General features: G+C 41.1%; 1 long non-coding RNA gene across 2 annotated transcripts in view; it reads right to left on the minus strand.

Annotated features, from left to right (window-relative positions):
• Nucleotides 1-372: 372 nt before the first annotated feature.
• LOC145356309 (uncharacterized) overlaps nucleotides 373-19615 on the minus strand; it is a 441051-nt gene continuing 421808 nt past the window's right edge. For both annotated transcript variants that reach the window (XR_013889118.1, XR_013889119.1), the window contains exon 5: nucleotides 373-417. This is a non-coding gene — a long non-coding RNA (uncharacterized LOC145356309). The remainder of the gene's footprint in view (nucleotides 418-19615) is intronic.

Genomic DNA, 19615 nt, shown 5'->3' on the forward strand with positions numbered 1-19615 from the left:
AGTGGGATAACTGTCACCTGCAGTTCAAAAATGTTGTGTACTTTTTAAATTGAAGAACTGCACCAGAAGCAAGCAGCAGTGAATGTGTGTACTGGAGTTCAGGAAAACATAGACAGAAAATTAAAATTGGCATCAGTGGAAATAGACAAATCAGGACGATCATTAAATTGAAATACATAGACTGACAACGAAGAATGAAAAACAATGCCATGGATTTGAAAGGAAAAGAAATGTGTGATTGTACAAAGCAAGAGATGGAAGCAGATGCATGACAGTGCCAACACAAGGTAGTTCACTGCGATGCAATGTCAACTATGCAATGTCAGCTACAAGTGTGAAATCAAGTGATGGTGTTTCTTTCATCATCACTGTCTTGTTTTTCCTCCCCTGCTTGGCCAGCTTTTAATTCTTGAGAATCTGAAAGGAGACAAGCACAAGGTAACATTATGAGTGGAGGGAGAAAAGTAACAGGTGCGTGCTTATATCACGTGCAGTTTATGAATTGGGTGAGTGTGTAGGATGAGGGTGATGTGGAATGTGTTAAGGAAGACTAAGTATCAGGATACTGCCATCTTCAGTGGTTTCTGCCCCTCCCTTGACCATGGCCTCAACAATGGAAGTCCCAGTAATAGCCACCTTTGGTTTTTCTCATAGGGATCATGACATTAAGACTCCATTCCCCTACAGTTAGTTTTTCCCATTTTATCCTCTTGTCCTGCAAAAAAGATGGAAGTATGTGTCAGTGAGTGTTGTAGAATATGCTTTGGTAATGTGTTTGTAATGTTTGAATAACTGGCAGTATCTGCAAGCTGTGGGATGTGCATGTGCTGTGTATGTTGTGGGGCACATGGATGGGTATGAGTCCTGATTGGTAGAGATTGGTGGCAGGTGAGTGATGGGGGTGTGGTGAATTGAAGAATGTCTGAGACTAATGGTGCAGTTGCTAGGATATGGCATTTAAACATACATTCATTAACCGTGACCACTCATATGAGGTCATGAATTTCGTGTGGCACCATATTCAGGTTCACGAGGCTTGAGCTTCAAGGCAAACTACTCCAGTTAGCTTCTAAGTACATGCTGGAGGGCCTCCTAGACTGGTGATAGAGGACACATCTACTTTCCATCTTCTCCCCGAGGACTTCCACCCATTACAATGTCCAAAACCTATCTCCCATGTTATGCCATTTTAACGTTTTGCAGATCAGATTCACTTCTTGTACAGCTGCCAACACCTGCTCTAGTCACAATGTGCATCCTTTTTGAAAAACGTTGGCTAGCTTTAAGCGGTGCTGACTAGTTTGAATTGGTGCTAGCCACTCATGTTATTGGCTGGATGCCTGACAAAAGGACCAATAGACAGTGAGAATCATGCTCGCTGGAAGCATGAGGTTGGTGTGCTGCTGTCCTTGCAGTCAATCTGCACAGGTTAATTACGTATTGCCTACTTTTGTGGGATATCAAAAGTTTCCCATTGTCTTGAACAGTCAATGTTTGGGAACTGATAAGAGTACTGATAAGAATATGGGGAGACAATAGCCTGGTGGTATTATCATTAGACTATTAATCCAGAAACTCAGCTAATGTTCTGGGGACAGGAGTTCAAATCTCGCTGCAGTAGTTCATGGAATTAGAATTCAATAAAAAATATTTGGAATTAAGAATCTACTGATGATCATGAAACCATTGTCAATTGTCGGAAAAAACCATCTGGTTCACTAATGTCCTTTAGGGAAGAAAATCTGCCATCCGTACCTGGTCTGACCAAGATGTGACTTCAGAGGCAGAGCAATGTGGTTGACTTCCAGCTGCACTCTGAACAAGGCAACTAGGGCTGGCCAATAAATGCTGGTTAGCCAGCAATACCCATGTCCACGAATGAATGAAAGGAAAGCACAGTGGTGGAGTGGTTAGCACTGCTGTTTCACAGTACCAGAGATGCACGTTTGATTCCTGGCTCGGGTCACTATCTGTGTGAAATCTGCACATTCTCTCCATGTCTGCGTGGGTTTTTCCAGGCGCTCTGATGTCCTCCCACAGTCCGAAAGGTGTGTTAGTTAGGTACATTGGCCATGCTAAATTTTCCCTCTGTGTACACAAACAGGTGCTGGAATGTGGCAACTAGGGAATTTTCACAGTAACTTCATCGCAGTGTTAATGCAAGCCTAAGTGTGACAGTGGTAAATAAACTTTAAAAAAAGTCTATTGCTTATTTAAAAAAACGTATTGCTCAATTAATACTTCTTTAAATTAACAAGGAAAATGTAATTCTGTATGTGATCGATGTTGAAAATCTTAAGCAATGCTCCAAAGTTAAGCTTTATGAGTTTCACATAGATGTGTGATATTCTCAGAAACATATTTTAATATTCCAGTATATGTACTTTCAGCATTGTTGTACCCAAGCAGCAGATTTGACCCTGTAAGAGTATACAGAATTCAAATTCTCCCTCAGAAAGCTTTTGAGACCCGACCCCATTCTATTAACGGAAAACCTCTTCGATTTTCTATGTAATTCACCGCAGGCCTAACATTTCCATAGACTGTGAATATTTTTAATCAATTGCATTGTTTTTCTGGTTAGTTATTCACAGCTCTGAAAATATTGCAGTACAGTTTCATTGCACGTCAAGATAAAGCAAAGTTAGAGAATAAACTATCAAAATAAATCCTTATTATTTAAAATAAAGACTAGGAAATGTGATAATGTTGGAAAAAAATATTTAACGCAATGTTAGCATCTATTGATGCAAGTAAAATTAGATTATAAATGATCCAGAAATGCAGCATAATATAACTATCCTACACTTAGTATCTTTTTTCTTCATTATTAATTTACATGTCTAACAACGGAATGACATCTAATATATTATCTTTGTTTTTATTTCGATTCCCTTGCTAGAATGGAAGTTAAAATGGAAATCCCAGTGTAGAACATCTCCTAGCAACCTAGATACACTGCAGTCCTCAAGTGGTTGAAGAGTATTTTTAGTATTATTTGATTGCATAAACAAACATACCCAAAATTATATGTTTAATGCTCGATCCTTTCCTTCAGGGATTCAATTTTGGTTTAATATTTCTGGATCATGATATTCTGTCATGTTTGCCGCTATTACAATTTATAAGGTTATTTCTCAGGAACTAATTCCAAGTTAATTTATCGATAAGATTAAACCAATTCTTCATATAATTAAATCTGTACTGTTATAGTATTTTACTGGATTGCGAACAGTCTAATGTTTTACTGTTTTGTTCCAATTAGTTTTTAAGATTATATTGAGGCAAATTTCCGAATTCAGAGATCTATTAATCGCTTTTTGATGGATGGGAAAGACTTCTTCGATTCAGTAAGGTGCAAAGCATCTTTTTTCAGACAAAATAGATGTTATTTCGAGGAACGGTAAAGGAATTTATTATTGAAGATAATCTCTCATCTCTCGCTCCACCTTGTTTTGTTTAGTGAAACTGGATAATAAATTTAGCTGACAGCAGAACTATAAAAAGTTGTTCATACAATTTGATTTCTTAAGATTTGCATAGTCAATCAAATAGTCAGGAAAAAAAAAATTGTGGCCCGGACTTGGCAGTAAAAATAATGGCGAAGCTATCATTGGTCAGATTTTTAAAGTGTAGATTGGAAAGCAAATTCCAGAATGAAATATGGAAATCAGGACATTGCTGACAATGCTGCTCTTCTCTGCATCAGTATCACACAGAAAAAAATCAGCATTGAAACATATGGAAGCACATGAAGCTGCTGGACCTAACCCTTAGCTATCCACTAGAGTCATAGAGGTTTACAGCATGGAAACAGGCCCTTTGGCCCAACTTGTCCATGCAGCCCTTTTTTTGAAAACCCCTAAGCTAATCCCAATTGCCCACATTTGGCCCATATCCCTCTATACCCATTGTACCCATGTAACTATCTAAATGCTTTTTAAAAGATAAAATTGTACCCGCCTCTACTACTACCTCTGGTAGCTTGTTCCAGACACTCACCACCCTCTGTGTGAAAAAATTACCCCTCTGGACACTTTTGTATCTCTCCCCTCTCACCTTAAACCTATGCCCTCTAGTTTTAGACTCCCCTACCTTTGGGAAAAGACATTGACTATCTACCTTGTCTGTGCCCCTCATTATCTTATAGACATCTATAAGGTCACTCCTCAACCTCCTACGGTCCTGAGAAAAAAGTCCCAATCTATTCAGCCTCTCCTTATAATTCAATCCATCAAGTCCCGGTAGCATCCTAGTAAATCTTTTCTGCACTCTTTCTAGTTTAATAGTATCCTTTCTATAAAGGGTGACCAGAAATAGGGTTAAACCTCGGGAGACACCGGAAGGGCAGGCTGTATGATTAATATTTTTTGTCTTTATTCCACAGGTGGAGGTCCACCTCATGTCAAGCGAGGGGCATGCACACGGCGGGTCGTGCGTGGGCTGCTCTTGGAAGTCCAGGAGTGGCCTAGTACTTCATGTCGGTGTGTGTGCTTGATCCTGGACCGATAGATGGGCGCCGCAACAGCTCAGTGACTAGCACTGCTAGCTGTGCAGATACATGGATTTGGGCCTGTGTCTGTGGGAGTTTGCGCATTCTCCCTGTGGTTGCGTGGGTTTCCTCCGGGCGCTCCGGTTTCCTCCCACACCCCAAAGATGTGCTCTTAGGCTAATCGGTTTCTACCAAATTGACACTATTTCTTCCCTGAATCTGACTGAGTAGGGTCCCATTCGTAGACATGCAGGGTAGAATAGGTGTAGGGTGATGCGGCGGCGCGGGCTCGTTGGGCTGAAGGGCCTGTTTCCCGTGCTGGGTTGTTCTTTGTTCTTTGTTCTTTAATTACACACAGTATTCCAAGTGTGGCCTTACCTATGTCTTGTTCAACTTCAACAAAATGTCCCAACTCCTGTATTCAATGTTCTGACTGATGAAACCAAGCATGCCGAATGCCTTCTTCATCACTCTGTCCAGCTGTGACTCCACTTTCAAGGAGCTATGAACGTGTACCCCTAGATCTCTTTGTTCTGTAACTCCCCAACGCCCTACCATTAACGGAGTAAGTCCTGTCCTGGTTCAATCTACCAAAATGCATCACCTCGCATTTGTCTAAATTAAACTCCATCTACCATTCATCAACCCACTGGTCCAATTGATCAAGATCCCATTGCAATTGGAGATAATTTTCTTCACTGTCCACTATGCCACCAATCTTGGTGTCAGCTGCAAACTTACTAACCATGCCCCCTATACTCTCATCCAAATCATTAATGTAAATGACAGATAACAGTGGGCCCAGCACTGAACCCTGAAGCATACTGCTGGTCACAGGCCTCCAGTTTGAAAAACAACTCTCTACAACCATCCTCTGGCTTCTGTTGAGAAGCCAATTTTGTATCCACTAAATGCAACCAGAAAAAGTTACAGCTAGTCCATTGCAGTGTAAGTGGGGGTCTTTATAGGTGTGATTACTCTTTAGTAATGTTAAACAATGACTTATACACTTCTCAGATTTTAATTGCTATTGGCGATTTTATTTTACTTTTGTTTCTGTACACAATTTCACTTTGAATTGGCCAGTGAGCTACTGAGATGTCCAGTCATGTCGGCAGGGCCGAAAGATCCCGCCATCGAGAAAGGCTAGGGAAATCTGGCCTAATTTATGCTTTCTGGTTTAGATTCTGCACTTTACTCTTTAAGAATAATTCAGCTTGTTTGGTTCTGCTGGTTAAATATATTGCTTATCCAGTTGACAGAATACTGAAAGGCCTGGATAGAATGGACATAGAGAAGATATTTCCATTAGTAGCCATTATGTGGTAATGCTGGCATTTCCATTAGTAGGAGAGACTAGGATCTGAGGGCACAGTCTCATAGTAAAGGGATGACACTTTAGAACCGAGATGAGGAGGAATTTCTTCAGCCAGAGGGTGGTGAATCTGTGGAATTCACTACCCTCACAGAAAGCTGTGGAAGCCAGTTCACCTAGTGTATTTAAGATGGGGATAGATAGGTTCTTGATGGGTAAGTGGATCAAAGGTTACTGGGAGAATGAGGTTGAGAAACATATCCGCCATGATCGAATGGTGGAGCAGTCTCAGTGGGTCGAATGGTCTAATTCTGCTCCTGTATCGTTTGGTCTTACCTTATCACCAGTAGAGGGTATTGCCCCAAAATGGATCTCTGATCACAATATCTTCAAGTGCAAAAGCCATGGAAAGTCAATGGGCAAGTACAACGGTGTCCATTTGTCTTTGATCACAAAATTCGGCTATTATGTTTGTATTTTATGCTTTGCCATCCTAAGCTGTTATGTGCTTGAAATCGGAACAAAGTAATTCTTTTGAGCTTGATTGATTGATTAATCTCAATCAAGTGGTCATAAACATCACTATGTCAAGAAAATCATAACTTACATGAGAATTCTATTAGCAGTGTAAGATCACAGAACCATGTTTCTGGCTCATTCTTGACAAATCCAGGAGCAGTACACTGGAAGACTTTGGAATAAAAACAAAAAATGCTGGATAACCTCAGGCGACATCTGTGCAGAGAGAAACAGAGTAAACGTTTCAAGTTCATAAGACCCTCCTACAGACTCTGAAGAGGGGTAGAAATGTAATGAATTATATAGTTGGAGAGGTGGGTGAAGCAGAAATATTCTCGTTTTCTGATTTTTGTCACCACTGATGAGGTTCCAGCTCATCGGCTGGGAACCTCATTTCAATAAATTATCATATCATTAAAGGGCTTTCCCACTACATTATCCCCCACATTAGGAATTCCCTCCTTGCCGTCATGAAGTAACGTCATCAAGGTTTACAACTGCTTTTTAAAAAATGGGAACCAGGAGAGGGGAAACCTGCCAGAAGCACAAAGGTAAGTATAGCCCCCTGAAGGAGGGGTCATGACTACCCTGGCACTTCCCTATGTCACACTGGCACTGTCTCTTAGCCCCTAGCAATATCCCTGAAGTGCTAAGGCAATGCCAAGAGCGGCCCTTCTGGTGAGCTCCATTAAGGGTGATCTATGGTTGGGGGCTGGGGGTGGATGGTTCCACTTGTGCATGTGTTTGGGGGGGGGGGGGGGGGTCCTTTTGCATATGTGGGGGAGTGGGGTCTCTGAGTACTTGGGGGGAGGGGAGGAAATTCTTTGTTTCTAGTCAGGATTCCTAGTATTGCCAACCTTTTCTGGCCCCGCCCCGCTAGTATGATTGCATGGACCATGTCTGCAGCTTTCTTTTGCACAAAGTGTTGCATAATCTGCTGAGAAAAGCCAGGGGCTCCTGACCAGTTTTCTAAGCTCAGCCAGCACTCTGTACAGAAGTGGGAAACTTCTACCCATGGTCACTGAAAGCTCTTTGCACTGGAAACCTGGCAAGTTTTGAACAAGGGAAGAGCATCTTTCATCGAGTTGATGTTCCTCCAGCTGCAGCTGATGTTTATTTCAGTGTGCATCCCGAGAAATAGCCCATTGACTTGCAGAGATGTTTGGGATGAACTGCAAAAGGATTGCACCTTTTCTCACACCTGTTTTTGAAAGATATATTCCAGATGAGATGGTCAGGACACTTTTCCCCACTGCAGCCGCCTGGAGTGAAGCGTGCAGTGACACTCCAGGTGCGCAGGAAAGATTTGACTGGAGACGGCTCTTCTCAGTTGAACTACGTCTTCATGTGGTTTGAAAGTTCTCATCAAGAGGCATTCTGTAAAATGACTTTAACAGTCTGCTCTGGGAACCATCCAACAGGATCCACCACCTCCTCTTCTTGCAGAGTTTTAAGGACATTATGTGTGGACTGGTGGGCAGCCAGAATGCTGGACAGCCAGAATGCTGGACAGAATGCAGCTTACTGTTGCTCTGCCATTTACATACTCTGATCTCTTAATGGGCCACTATCAGCACCCTTTTTAGCTATGAGCACCACCCTTTGTCTTTATGTCCATAACATCTTTGTCAGTCCACACCCCCCACCCCCAACCTGACAGTATGAATCTCATCTTATTTTCTGTTGTCTTCACCTCTGACGAAGGGTCGTCCTGACGCGAAATGTTGACTCTACTCTCCCTCCACAGATGCAATCAGATCGGCTGAGAATTTCCAGCATTTTCTGTTTTTGTTTCAGGTTCCAACATCTGCAGTATTTTGCTTTTAGATTTATGTAAATTATGTATATCTATAATGAATGGTTGTTGATTTTTTCTGTAGTTCCAGACTTGATTTGCTTGCATTATATTAACTGACATAAACAAACGGTAGAGAAATAATCATGTTAAGTATCAATGACAACCTTAAAATTGCTTGGTATACATTTCTACAATTAGTATTCTTTCTTCATTAAACAATCAAAATTCGCTGATATGAGTTTACAGTTACAATGTAATGGTTTAATATGTGTATATTAAAATAAATACAAATATGTACAAAAATAACTATTTTAAAGAACAGTTCAGTTTAAGGGAGACACTGAATATCACAGTTTTTAAAAATCAACCTCTGAGAGACACTTCAGGGAAATAACCCCTGACATCTAATTCAGGAGATAGCAATCGCAGATCTCAGTATACATTGTAGATGCCTAAACCATAACAACTGCCTCTGTAATAGCTATCTCCTCTCCACCCAATGGCACAAATCGCTGGCATTCTTGTCAGATTTCCAAAATTGTGCATAGCACTCTGGACAGTCTCGTCAATGCTGCCTTTCAGGTCAATATACAGCACAGGACTACAGGACAAAAATATGCTGGAACTGAAGATATGTAGATCCTCTGCAACACAAGGAAGGAGCGGGTACAGAATGTAGTGTTACTTTGCATTATACTGAGAAGTAAATAAATAGCTTTAACGTGCTACAGAAACAAACTATTTAATATACATTTCTTCAAAGACACTGCTTATTTGGCACATATTGCCAAAGCATGAAAACGTCTGTAAAATCTGAGAGAATGTTTTCCATATTTCAATGGGCAGCACAGTGCCACAGTGGTTAGTATTGCTGCCTCACAGTGCCAGGGACCTGGGTTCAATTCCACCCTTGGGTGACTGTGTGGAGTTTCCACATTCTTCTCATGTTTGGGTGGGTTTTCTCCAGGTGCTCCAGTTTCCTTCCACACTCCAAAGATGTGCATGTCCGGTTAGGTTGATTGGCCTTGGTAAATTGCCCCTTAATGTCAGGGGAATTAGCGGGTAAATATGTGGGGTTACAGGGATAGGGCGTGGATGAGATTCATGTTGGTGCAGGTTCAATGGGTCAAATGGCCTACTTCTGCACTGTAGGGATTCTATGATTTCAAACTCTGTAATGAATCTAATAGGGTAAGGAATACCAAAGAAAGTATTTAAAGGGTGAAATGGTTTTTTCAATGATTTTGGTGAAAAAAATGGATTGAATGTAAATGAGATTTTGTGTGTTTCAAAGAAGCCAACTTTTCCAGTAAAGTTACTGTTAGCAGGACCTCCACTCTTAGGTTTTTATCCCAAAGAACAAATCATCATTTTTTTTAAATGCAAACTGATTCCATACTAATTGTTTCATTTCTTTGAAGGCTATTACAAAGCTGAATACTTTATTTGCAACGTGAATTCCTTCTCTTGAGAAATTGATTTAGAAATTAATATAGATTACAATGTCACATGATCTGTATTGTGCTCAAGCTTTCTCTTTATTATACCTTATACTCAGGACCAGGATAGAAATCGCTGCGATTCATAAAACACTCAGATCCACTGTACTACCACCTAGATACTCAGCACTGGCCACTGTTCCCATGGTCTGCTGGAGACCACACCTTTGTTCTATCACCTACTATCACTGGTCTCATAATCTTTGAAATTTCTCTGCTCTTTACGATCACTAGACAAGACTAGTAATTCAAATTAACAATTAACATGGTCCAATATATCAGCTCGGTCCTTTAAAATTAACATTTTGTTTATCTCCCTGAAGCCATTTTAGATGGAAGTGATCCTCAAGAAAATCAGCAATTAACTGTTGGATTTGCTTTTATTTTTACTCAAGTCTTTTTACTTGCAAAGTCATAGAACAAGTGCAAATAAGTGAAATTTTGGATAGTGCGGTGATATGTCAAATTAAGATGCCTTAAATTGTACAGAAGGCAGGCTTGCCTTTAGTTTCAATTGTATCAACAGGAAAATATACCAAGAAGTCCACTCGTTCTTCAAAGTAAAAATAATTTCTCCATTTTGTATTTTTATTTGCTCCTCTCCGCCTTTTCAATCAGGAAAGAACATAAGAAAAATGAAGCAAAACAACTTTACACGATTCTGGAAACATTTTTTTAAAACAATAATTACTTCCAATCTGCAAAGACTATAAAAAGATGACCAGCCTCTCTGGATGAAATTCGTTCCAGCTGGAACTCATTCTAGTGGTAAACCTTTTTCCAATGGTTTCTAATTAGACACCAATAGTTCAACACTACTGTGGGAGCTTATGCCGTTTGGGAATGGATGTGTAGATGCTAAAGCTTTTTCCTGTGTTCAGCACAATCAAAAGTGGATTTTTCATTGTTCCGTCCAGGTTATTTCTTGAAAGGACACTGCTGTGGTCAAGACAGTAGGATGAGATGCCAACTGTATAGATTCAAAATATTTTATTTTAGTTTTAAATTTGACCAGCTGGGCTGGATGTTCATACCTCATTGTCGTCAGTGCAGGCTTGATGGACCAAGTGGCCTCCTTCTGCACTGTAGGGATTCTGTGATTTAAATAACAATTTTGCAGATTGGGCCCTCAGAAATTACATTGTAAAATTACAATTTTAGAATGAGGTTGCCACTGCTGGAACAGGAAACCAGCTATAACGGTGAGCAAAGTGAATTATTCTGAGGTCATAAGCCCAACACCATGCCCACAGGAAAATTCTACCACAAACTCAAGACATTGACACATTCAAAGCAATTCCTTGTAACTTGTCATTCAAAGGTCTGGATAGTCAATGAGAGAAGTTAACCTCTCAATAAATACTATGTCGGATTGGGAGGCTCCGCAATGAAGGATAGGATAACAAAAATAAAGTTGAAGGAAGTAAGATGACAGCAGACAACTTGGATTTTGAAGCGTGTTGGTGAATTAATGGTGACTTCAACAAAACAAATACCAGCACATATTTTTTATAAATAGCCTAATGCAATGTTGCAAGGAAGTCGAGGAAATGAAGAAAACTTATCATTTTGCAAACCGCATTTATTGCTTCTCCAGGATTTCTGCTGAATTGAGTTGCAAATAAAAAAAAGGTACAGTTCAAGAACAGCAGGCGCAAAACCACTCCATATACATGAATTGTCTTGGGTGAGCCAAGAGATGAGGTGCAGAGCATATTGTTTGAGCCTGAGGTGAATTTGACAAAGACTGCTCACTATAGGTTGCAGGGCTATTAAACTTGATGTGAAATAAAGTGGTTGGAGAGACTGCAGCCCTCAGAGAATTGCAATTCCATCTTACAGCAAACCTAATCATTATAGGACATTGTCACAAATAACCTGAAACTAATTAAAAAATGTAATGCAGGCCCATGATGCTATAAATGTATTTAATGCTTTTACTTTATTATATTTATGAAGATTGAATATTTATTTACGAGTGAATGTTCAGAGTACTCCAGCCTGAAGATTAAATTACTGTAAAATCATTTAATTTTGTGGAAGTGTTAGTTAATTTGATCTTTTCTGGTTAATTGTAGAAAGGGGACATTCTAATCCAACAGATTAAGAAACTAAACTGAATATATCAAAGACGGTAGTTTACAAGACTGGCTAGATGGGAAGCCACATTACAAAAAAACCTTCATATATTGCTGCATCTTGAGGACATTTTACAATGAAACAACTTTCTCTGTTCATTGTTTTTTGTTACACTTGTGCTTTTGCACTAGAAATATGACCTAGCTTAATGCAGTATTGGCTACATATTTACAAAGCTATGTTTTTAAGATAGAACATATTGTATCCTGTTGTTGGAGGATAAAAGCTTCAATTTTTATAACAGAATATTTCTTGTGCTAAGGCTAAATTATTTTAACCATGTTAACATAGCATTGTTCATTCTGTTGATTCTAGACTATTGAAAATATTATGAGAACTACGTCCATTCACTGAATAATTGTTAAAATTAGCTGCCAGCACAGGAATCTGAAATAAACACGACACAAGGCAAACTGTGCTTCAGTGTTGGATTACATTACACATACAAGGACAGTTTAGGTTTCTTGCCTAGGTGTCACTTTGATTAATGCTGCTTTCCTTCAGGTGACCTTGAGGTCACATAAATACTGAAAAGCCTATCTTACTCATTGTGACGCTAACATGAAAATCATTCTCTAATTTACTTTGTAAAAAACTGGGGAAAATTCTGTTTGGGTCCATTGGTTAGACATTTAATCAAAATGGCATATGTTCTGCTGTAAGTAGAGAAAGGACAAAAGTGTGAACTTGGAGCCATTTTTGTGGTATATTGTGGATTTCCTGAGCATTGTTAAGGCAAAATGACATTTTGCTGAATCAGATTAAAACTCTGTAGAATACAAGCTGTAATATAGGATTCAACAAAATAAATCACAAAAGTAATCTTTATTGATACTGCCATTTTTTTTGAACTGGTGCAAAATGTTATATCAGTCTATAAAATATGAAAGATGAATATTCAGTTGCTTTGCAATGTACAAAATATTTTATGACTTCTTTGTACTCTGGCAGAGATAAATATCACATCAAGCAATTTTATGTAACTGAATATTTTCCAATATTGTCAGTCAGTACTGTTATCTCCAGTAGTCTATTAACAGTTATTAAGATCTATATTTCACAATTTTAAACAAAAAAAAATCACTGAGCGTTTGGTAGGAAGTTGTACTATTACAAATCTTGAATTCACAGTAAATGTGAACACGAGATTAAGTGTTAGGTACTGTATATTTATTTTTTCCAGGCAGGCACAGGCCCTATCATATTTATTCATTCATTCATGTATGGTCTGCCTGAAGGCAGGTTCTTGGTTCATTGTCTGCTGATACTTCATTCTGAGCCATTTTTTTGGCAGTTTTTTTTGTCAGTGATAGTTTGCTGTTGCCTTCCACTCTCAGGCAGGGTAAGGGGGCAGGATGCAACTGTACCTCAGCCAGAATGGGAATCAAATCCAGACGGTCAATATGAGTTTCATTCCTATTGAACCAACTGAGCTAAAACCCCTCCCCTTCCCCCCACCGTCCCCAAATCCATGGCATAAAGTGCCATTAATTTGCTGTCATTTATATAAATACTTTCACATTCCCATCAAGTTAATTGATTTGATTTATTGTTGTCACATGTATTGGGATACAGTGAAAAGTATTGTTTCTTGTGCACTCTGCAGACAAAACATTCATAAAGAAGGAGAGGGTATAGAATATAGTGTTGCAGTTATAGAAAAAGTGTAGAGAGAGATCAATTTAATATACAATAGGTCCATTCAAAAGTCTGACGGCAGCAGGAAACAAGCTGTTTTTTAGCTGGTTGGAATGTGTTTTCAGACTTTTGTATGTTTTGTGTAATCATTATGTCAAAAGTATATTTAATATATCTGTCAAATACAGCATACAGACAGAATGATGCTAGATTAACAGTCACTTGAAAAACAGCGATTGGGAGGGATCTTCCAATTTCATTTTGGCAGGAATTAGCATGGGGATGTAGCCACCCAGTCAGCAGTCCACAGATGTTCGGTGATACCGGATGATCACAGCAGTAGGCGGGGCTGAAAAATCCTCCCCATTCTATTGAGATACTGTCTGTGCACTGCAATCCCCAAATTTCATATTTCATTTGAGTTATTGTCAGTCATAATGCAGACGTGGAATTTTACCCTTGGATTTTTCATCTCTGGCAAGAAATTGCTCATCCATTGGCAAGTTTGTGAACACAGCTCTTGACTAATGGAATAGAACCATAAAATGCCTACATTGCAGGAGGAGGCCATCTGACCTATCGAGTCTGCACCAACTCTCCTAAAGAGGCCCTCTCCTTCCTCCCTCCCTGTCCCCATATCCTTGCACATTTAGCATGGTTAATCAACTTAACCTGCACCTTTTTGCACTATGGGAAGAAACTCGGCAACCAGAGGAAACCCATGCAGACACGGGGAGAATGTGCAAACTCCACACAGACAAAGGTCGGGATCGAACCCAGGTCCCTGGTGCTGTGAGGCGCAATGCTAACCACTGTGCTGCCCTATTATCTATCCTTGACTGGCAGGCCGATCAGGAATTTTTATTACATGCCCACCTGAGCTTAGCCACTGACGGGAGAATTCAATGTGACGTTACTATGTTTTGTCAGTGCTGGAACCTTGGGGGTGATTCCCCTGCCCTACGTGCCTCATCTCGAAAGAGTCCAAATGCGAGACAGCCCAAATGTGCTGGGGAGAATCCCCCCGCCGTGCTGACAATCTGGTTCATACCCAGCAAGGGCATGAACATATTTAAATGCTGACTTAAATACGCAGGGTTAGTTTAAAACCAGATTCACCTGGCTCTCAGGATTAATTGACCTTCCAGTGCAACAGGAACCTGGCACAAATCACTACTGGTCTCCACAAACGGAAAGCAGACGTGATGGCCAGGTTGGGGGCGATGACTCCGAGGCCATTGAAGTTCCTAGGTGGTCAGGGATAGCTGGATAGTGACCTGGCATTGCATCTTCCACTATCATGGTGCTTGGTTGGTGCTGAAAAAAGGTGGGACTTGAAGGGGGTCCCTGAAGAGGGGGTGGGGTGAGAATCTGAAAAGGGCTAGGCCTTAAGCGATCCCAAAGCAAGATATTGCTCAGTTGTGAGGGAGGCCTGATGCCAGCAATTGGGGGGGGGGGCTGCTGGTGGACCCGATGGCCCAATGTTGGTGAGCATAGATAGTGGGGGGGGGGGGGGTGAGGAGGAGGAGGTGGTTACGGTTCACTTTCATGCCTATGTGTTTGGCGGTGGGGAAACCATGACATTTAGTGATGGGGGAGCAGTTGGATCTTCTGGGGTCAAGGCCTGGGGTTGTTCCTCATGTCTGCAGGGAGTTCACAATGGTCGTGGGAGAAGGGGACCTTCAACTTTGAGATCTTGTGCCTTTTAAAAAGGATACCCCGATCTCTGGGGAGCCAGACTTGCTGGCCTCCTTTGGTCCTGCACATCTCTTTGATAGCGGGAATCTCCCCAAGCTCCAAACAAATGACTACAGTCGCGATTCTCTGAAAAAAGTGCTGCTGTCGGCAGGAAAGTTCCCGGTGGCTGTGGCAGCGTTTCCCAGACGCTAATCAACTCATGTAAATGTGTTTTCTCTCCCCCCTATATGAGTCACACTTCCTAACTCAACAGGGGAGTGATTCTCTGGAATTGGGAATCAGCTGTGATTCCTTGACAAGCAGTCACATCATTTAAACGCTCCCTAAAGCACTGCTCGTCACTGCAGGCAATAAGATGGCAAGAAGGAAGTTTCTGGCTGTGGACCTGGACTGTATGTTCAATGCCACGGAGGAGAGGAGGGTCACACGCTTCCCTTGCAGGGGCCGAAGGATTCCAGCCTGTGCTCTCAATCCAGCCTGGGTCACGGTTGTTAGTGCCAGCAGCATAACAAGGAGGACAGACTTACAGAGCCGCAAGATGATGAATGACCTCCTTAGAGTTGCAAGGGTGAGTATCCACTGTCTGCCTCTGGCATCCTTTAACTCCTTTCTGTGCCATTATACAGCCACCAAACACCCCATCAACCAACATCAACTTCAGAATCCCACCCAGCCCCCTCCCAGCAATCCCCCTATCTGGTTTGGCACTGTGCCAATACAAATGCAATCTGATGTTAATCCCCCAACCATACTGCCAAGCAAGTGCCTCTCAACATCCTGTTAATGTCCGCACACAAGAAGATCAGCTCAACACGGCGGGGAATGGGAGAAGATGGGCCACGGTATATCAGAAATCAGAGTGCTGGCCCCCTTCAAAGACAGATCAATGGATGTTGTGAGGGAGCTCCTGCAGTGAGCCATGGCAGACAGCGAGGTCAGCATGCAGCAGAGGAGTGAGTCCACTGCACCTTTATCCAGATGACCTGTCTCAAGTGAGTTTCCTCTCCCTTGTCTTAGTCAGACACTGACCCCATATCAACTTCTTCCCCTGAGCCTTATTTGGATATTGAGGCTGGTGAGATTGCTAAATTATCAATGATGATGGACAGTTGATAAGAGGCTCAAGGTTACTGAAATATCAGAAGGCACAGGTGCTCTCCGAGGTGAAGATATGCCCAGTGGATGATCAAGGAAGAACATCACATCACCTTTTTCCTGGCAAGTCGCCACACTCCATACAGCTGGACAGCTTTCAAATGATCTGATACTTCAACAACGAATGGCTGAGCATTAAGTCCCTCTGGGCAAGAGCCTGACCGGGGCCGACGGAGGGGGTCTGAAGATTTGCAATAGGTTTGACGCCTGGTAAAAATCCCATTTCAGCCCCGATGCTTAATTCAACGGGCCATCAGGAATCCTGTCTGCAGCCAGTGGCTCCAGTGAATCATCCGCTAAGTGGCGGTGAATTGGGAGCTGGATCGCGCTGACCCACCTAACAGAATTCTCACTGCTTTTCCTGCCGGAGATGATGCTTTGGGAGAATTTGGCCCATTGTATGGCATTTTTTCATAGGTGCATTACAAAATAAAACAACAGTGAGAAATAGGTATTCAGTTGATCAAGTCCATTCTTTCCACAAAGCATTCATTTAATTATCTACCCTATCCATGGATTCTAGTCAATCTTTAATTTCCTAAGGGCAATCTTTATATAAATATTCCTTAAGCTACAAAGGTAATAAAGTCAACTCCACCAGATTTATCTGTGGCTACATTTCCATTATTCACTTTGGCTTCTGTCGTTGGAAGATAACATTTTCCTACATGCCAAACTACAGGAGCAGAATTATGTGAATTTTCATCTCAATCCAACATGGTCAGTTATCTCTAGTCATATTTCCAATTAGGTATTTATCCAACTCCTTGTGACTCTTCATTCAGAGTGAATTTGACATATTCATTACTCTGTGTATTTAAAAAGTCTCTCGCTTCATCTTGGATTTTATGGGCCAAGTCTTGCAGTAGTAATGGTGGAGAAACTTCCAGAGTTGAATGGCATAACTCCACTGAAACTGACAGTATCTTTGGTCTTGATTTGATTTATTATTATCACATATATTAGTATACAGTGAGTATGCATGCTATACAGACAAGGCATTCCATTCTTAGAGAAGGAGAGGAGAGAGTGCAGAATGTAGTGTTACAGTCATAGCTAGGGTGTAGAGAAAGATCAACTTAGTGCAAGGTAGGTCCTTTTGGGACAACTTAAGATTCTCATAATAACATGAAAATGTCTTAAGTTACTTAGAATGATTGTACACTTATCCAAACACTTATCCTCTTGTTGAAGCATCTCCAGAGGGAAAGCCCTGAGGAATCAAAGAAGTAACAAAAACTTGCAGTTTGACACTGTTAATCTTGCTGTAAAAGTGCTGAAAAAGTTACATCTTTTTGAATGAGTTGTAAGTGCATTTTTAAAAATGTACCAAGACTGCTAAACACATACGTATGGAATGTCTGGTTTCTCAAGTGTTAAAATAATTCCATATTTTCAAAAACACTTTTTAAAAAAATTGTTATTGATAATTTAGCTTATATCTTAATCCATCAGAATCAGTTATTTCACTATCTTAAATTGAATTTAAAAATTAAGGAAAATCAGTACTTCCAATGTTCTGGTCTGGTTTGCTGGTGCCAGACTGCCTTGCTGGGCTGCCCTTCTGACTAAATAAGATATCCCTCTCCAGCCACTTACACTTATGCTGACAGTATCAATATGTTCCATTGTCCACACAATGGGTAGAAGCTGATGTAATGGATGCACAATTGGGGAATATATGATATCCTATCAAAATTCCAGCTATAATCATCCTCACTGAATGGCTTTATTTGAAATGGCATCTTTTTGCAGGTCTAGCAAACATTGTTATTTTAAATCCCTTCCATTGAAATGGTGAGTCTATTAGCACCTGGGAGGGTCATTTGGATATTAAGTAACTTCCCAGAGATGTGTGATCCTGTCTGTCTCTTCCATCCAGAAACCACACCAGACCTTACCTGACTCTCCTTGAGTTAATTTTGTGAAGGTAAAGTGTCAACATCCTATGTTGCTTTTTCAAAAGGTAAAGCGCCTTCTTCCCATCAAGATTCTCCATCATATGACATGACCGCAACAAAAGTAAAGTATATAACATTTCACAGATGTTCGCAAATATGTCCTCACCAGTGACCCAGACAAGATTACCCTAATTATTTCTCATTGGAATGTATCCTAGTATTTGGTTGGTTTTGTTGATATAAACTTTGCAGATGATACAAAATTGAATGGGAGGGTGAGCTGTGAGCGGGATGTCGAGATGCTTCAGCGCTTTTTAAAAATTCATTCATGGGACGCGAATGTCACTGGCTGGCCAGCATTTATTGCCCATCTCTCGTTGCCCTTGTTCAGTGGGCAATTGAGAGTCAACCACATTGTTATGGCTGTGGAGTCACATGTAGGCCAGACCAGGTAAAGATGGCAGATTTCCTCCCCTAAAGGACATTAATGAACCAGATCAGTTTTTCTGACAATTAACAATGGTTTCTGATATTTATTATTGAATTCAAATTGCACCATCTGCCATAGCGGGATTCCAACCTGGGTCCCCCGAAACATTAGCTGAGTTTTTGGATTAATAGTCTAGTGGTAATACCACTAGGCCATTGCTCACGCCTCACGCCCCCCACCTCCCCCCCCCCGCACCCAGATAGGCTGAGTGTGTGGACATTTGCATGACAGATGCAGTTAATTGTGAATAAATTTGAGGCTATCCACTTCGTAGCAAAAATAAAAAGGCAGATTTGAATGGGTGTAAATTGAGAGAGGTGGTTACTTACTGAGACCTTGGTACCCTTGTGCATCACTCGCTGGAACTAAGTGTGCAGGTACAACAGGCAATAAAAAGGCAAATGATTTGTTGGCCTTCATAGCAAGAAGATTAGGAATAGAAATAGGAATGTTTTACTGCAATTGTATAGGGCATTGTGAGACCACACCTGGAGTATTGTGTGCAGTTTTGATGTCCTTATCTGAGGAAGGATGTCCTTGCTATAAAAGGAGTGCAGCGAAAGTTCACGAGGCTAATTCCTGGGATGATAAATATAAGGCATCAGAGGTGCAGGCAAAAATTATTCTTACTAAATGACAGTGGGGCGGCATGATGGCATAGTGGCTAGCACTACTGTCTTACAGTGCCAGGGACCCGGGTTCGATTCCTGGCTTAGATCACTGTCGGTGTGGAGTTTGCACATTCTCCCATGTCTGTGTGGGTTTCCTCTCACAGTCCAAAGATGTGCAGGTTAGGTGGATTGGCCATGCTAAATTGCCCCTTTGTGTTAGGGGGACTAGCTAGGGTAAATGCATGGGGTTATGGGACAGGGCCTGATCGCGGTCGATGCAGACTTGATGGGCCAAATGGCCTCCTTCTGCAGTGCATTGATTCTATGGTTCTGTGACAGGATTTTACAGTCTATGTCACT

The sequence above is a fragment of the Carcharhinus amblyrhynchos genome, chromosome 21 (genome assembly GCF_965287045.1).
Source record: "Carcharhinus amblyrhynchos chromosome 21, sCarAmb.v2.hapA, whole genome shotgun sequence".
Classification (NCBI taxonomy): domain Eukaryota; kingdom Metazoa; phylum Chordata; class Chondrichthyes; order Carcharhiniformes; family Carcharhinidae; genus Carcharhinus; species Carcharhinus amblyrhynchos.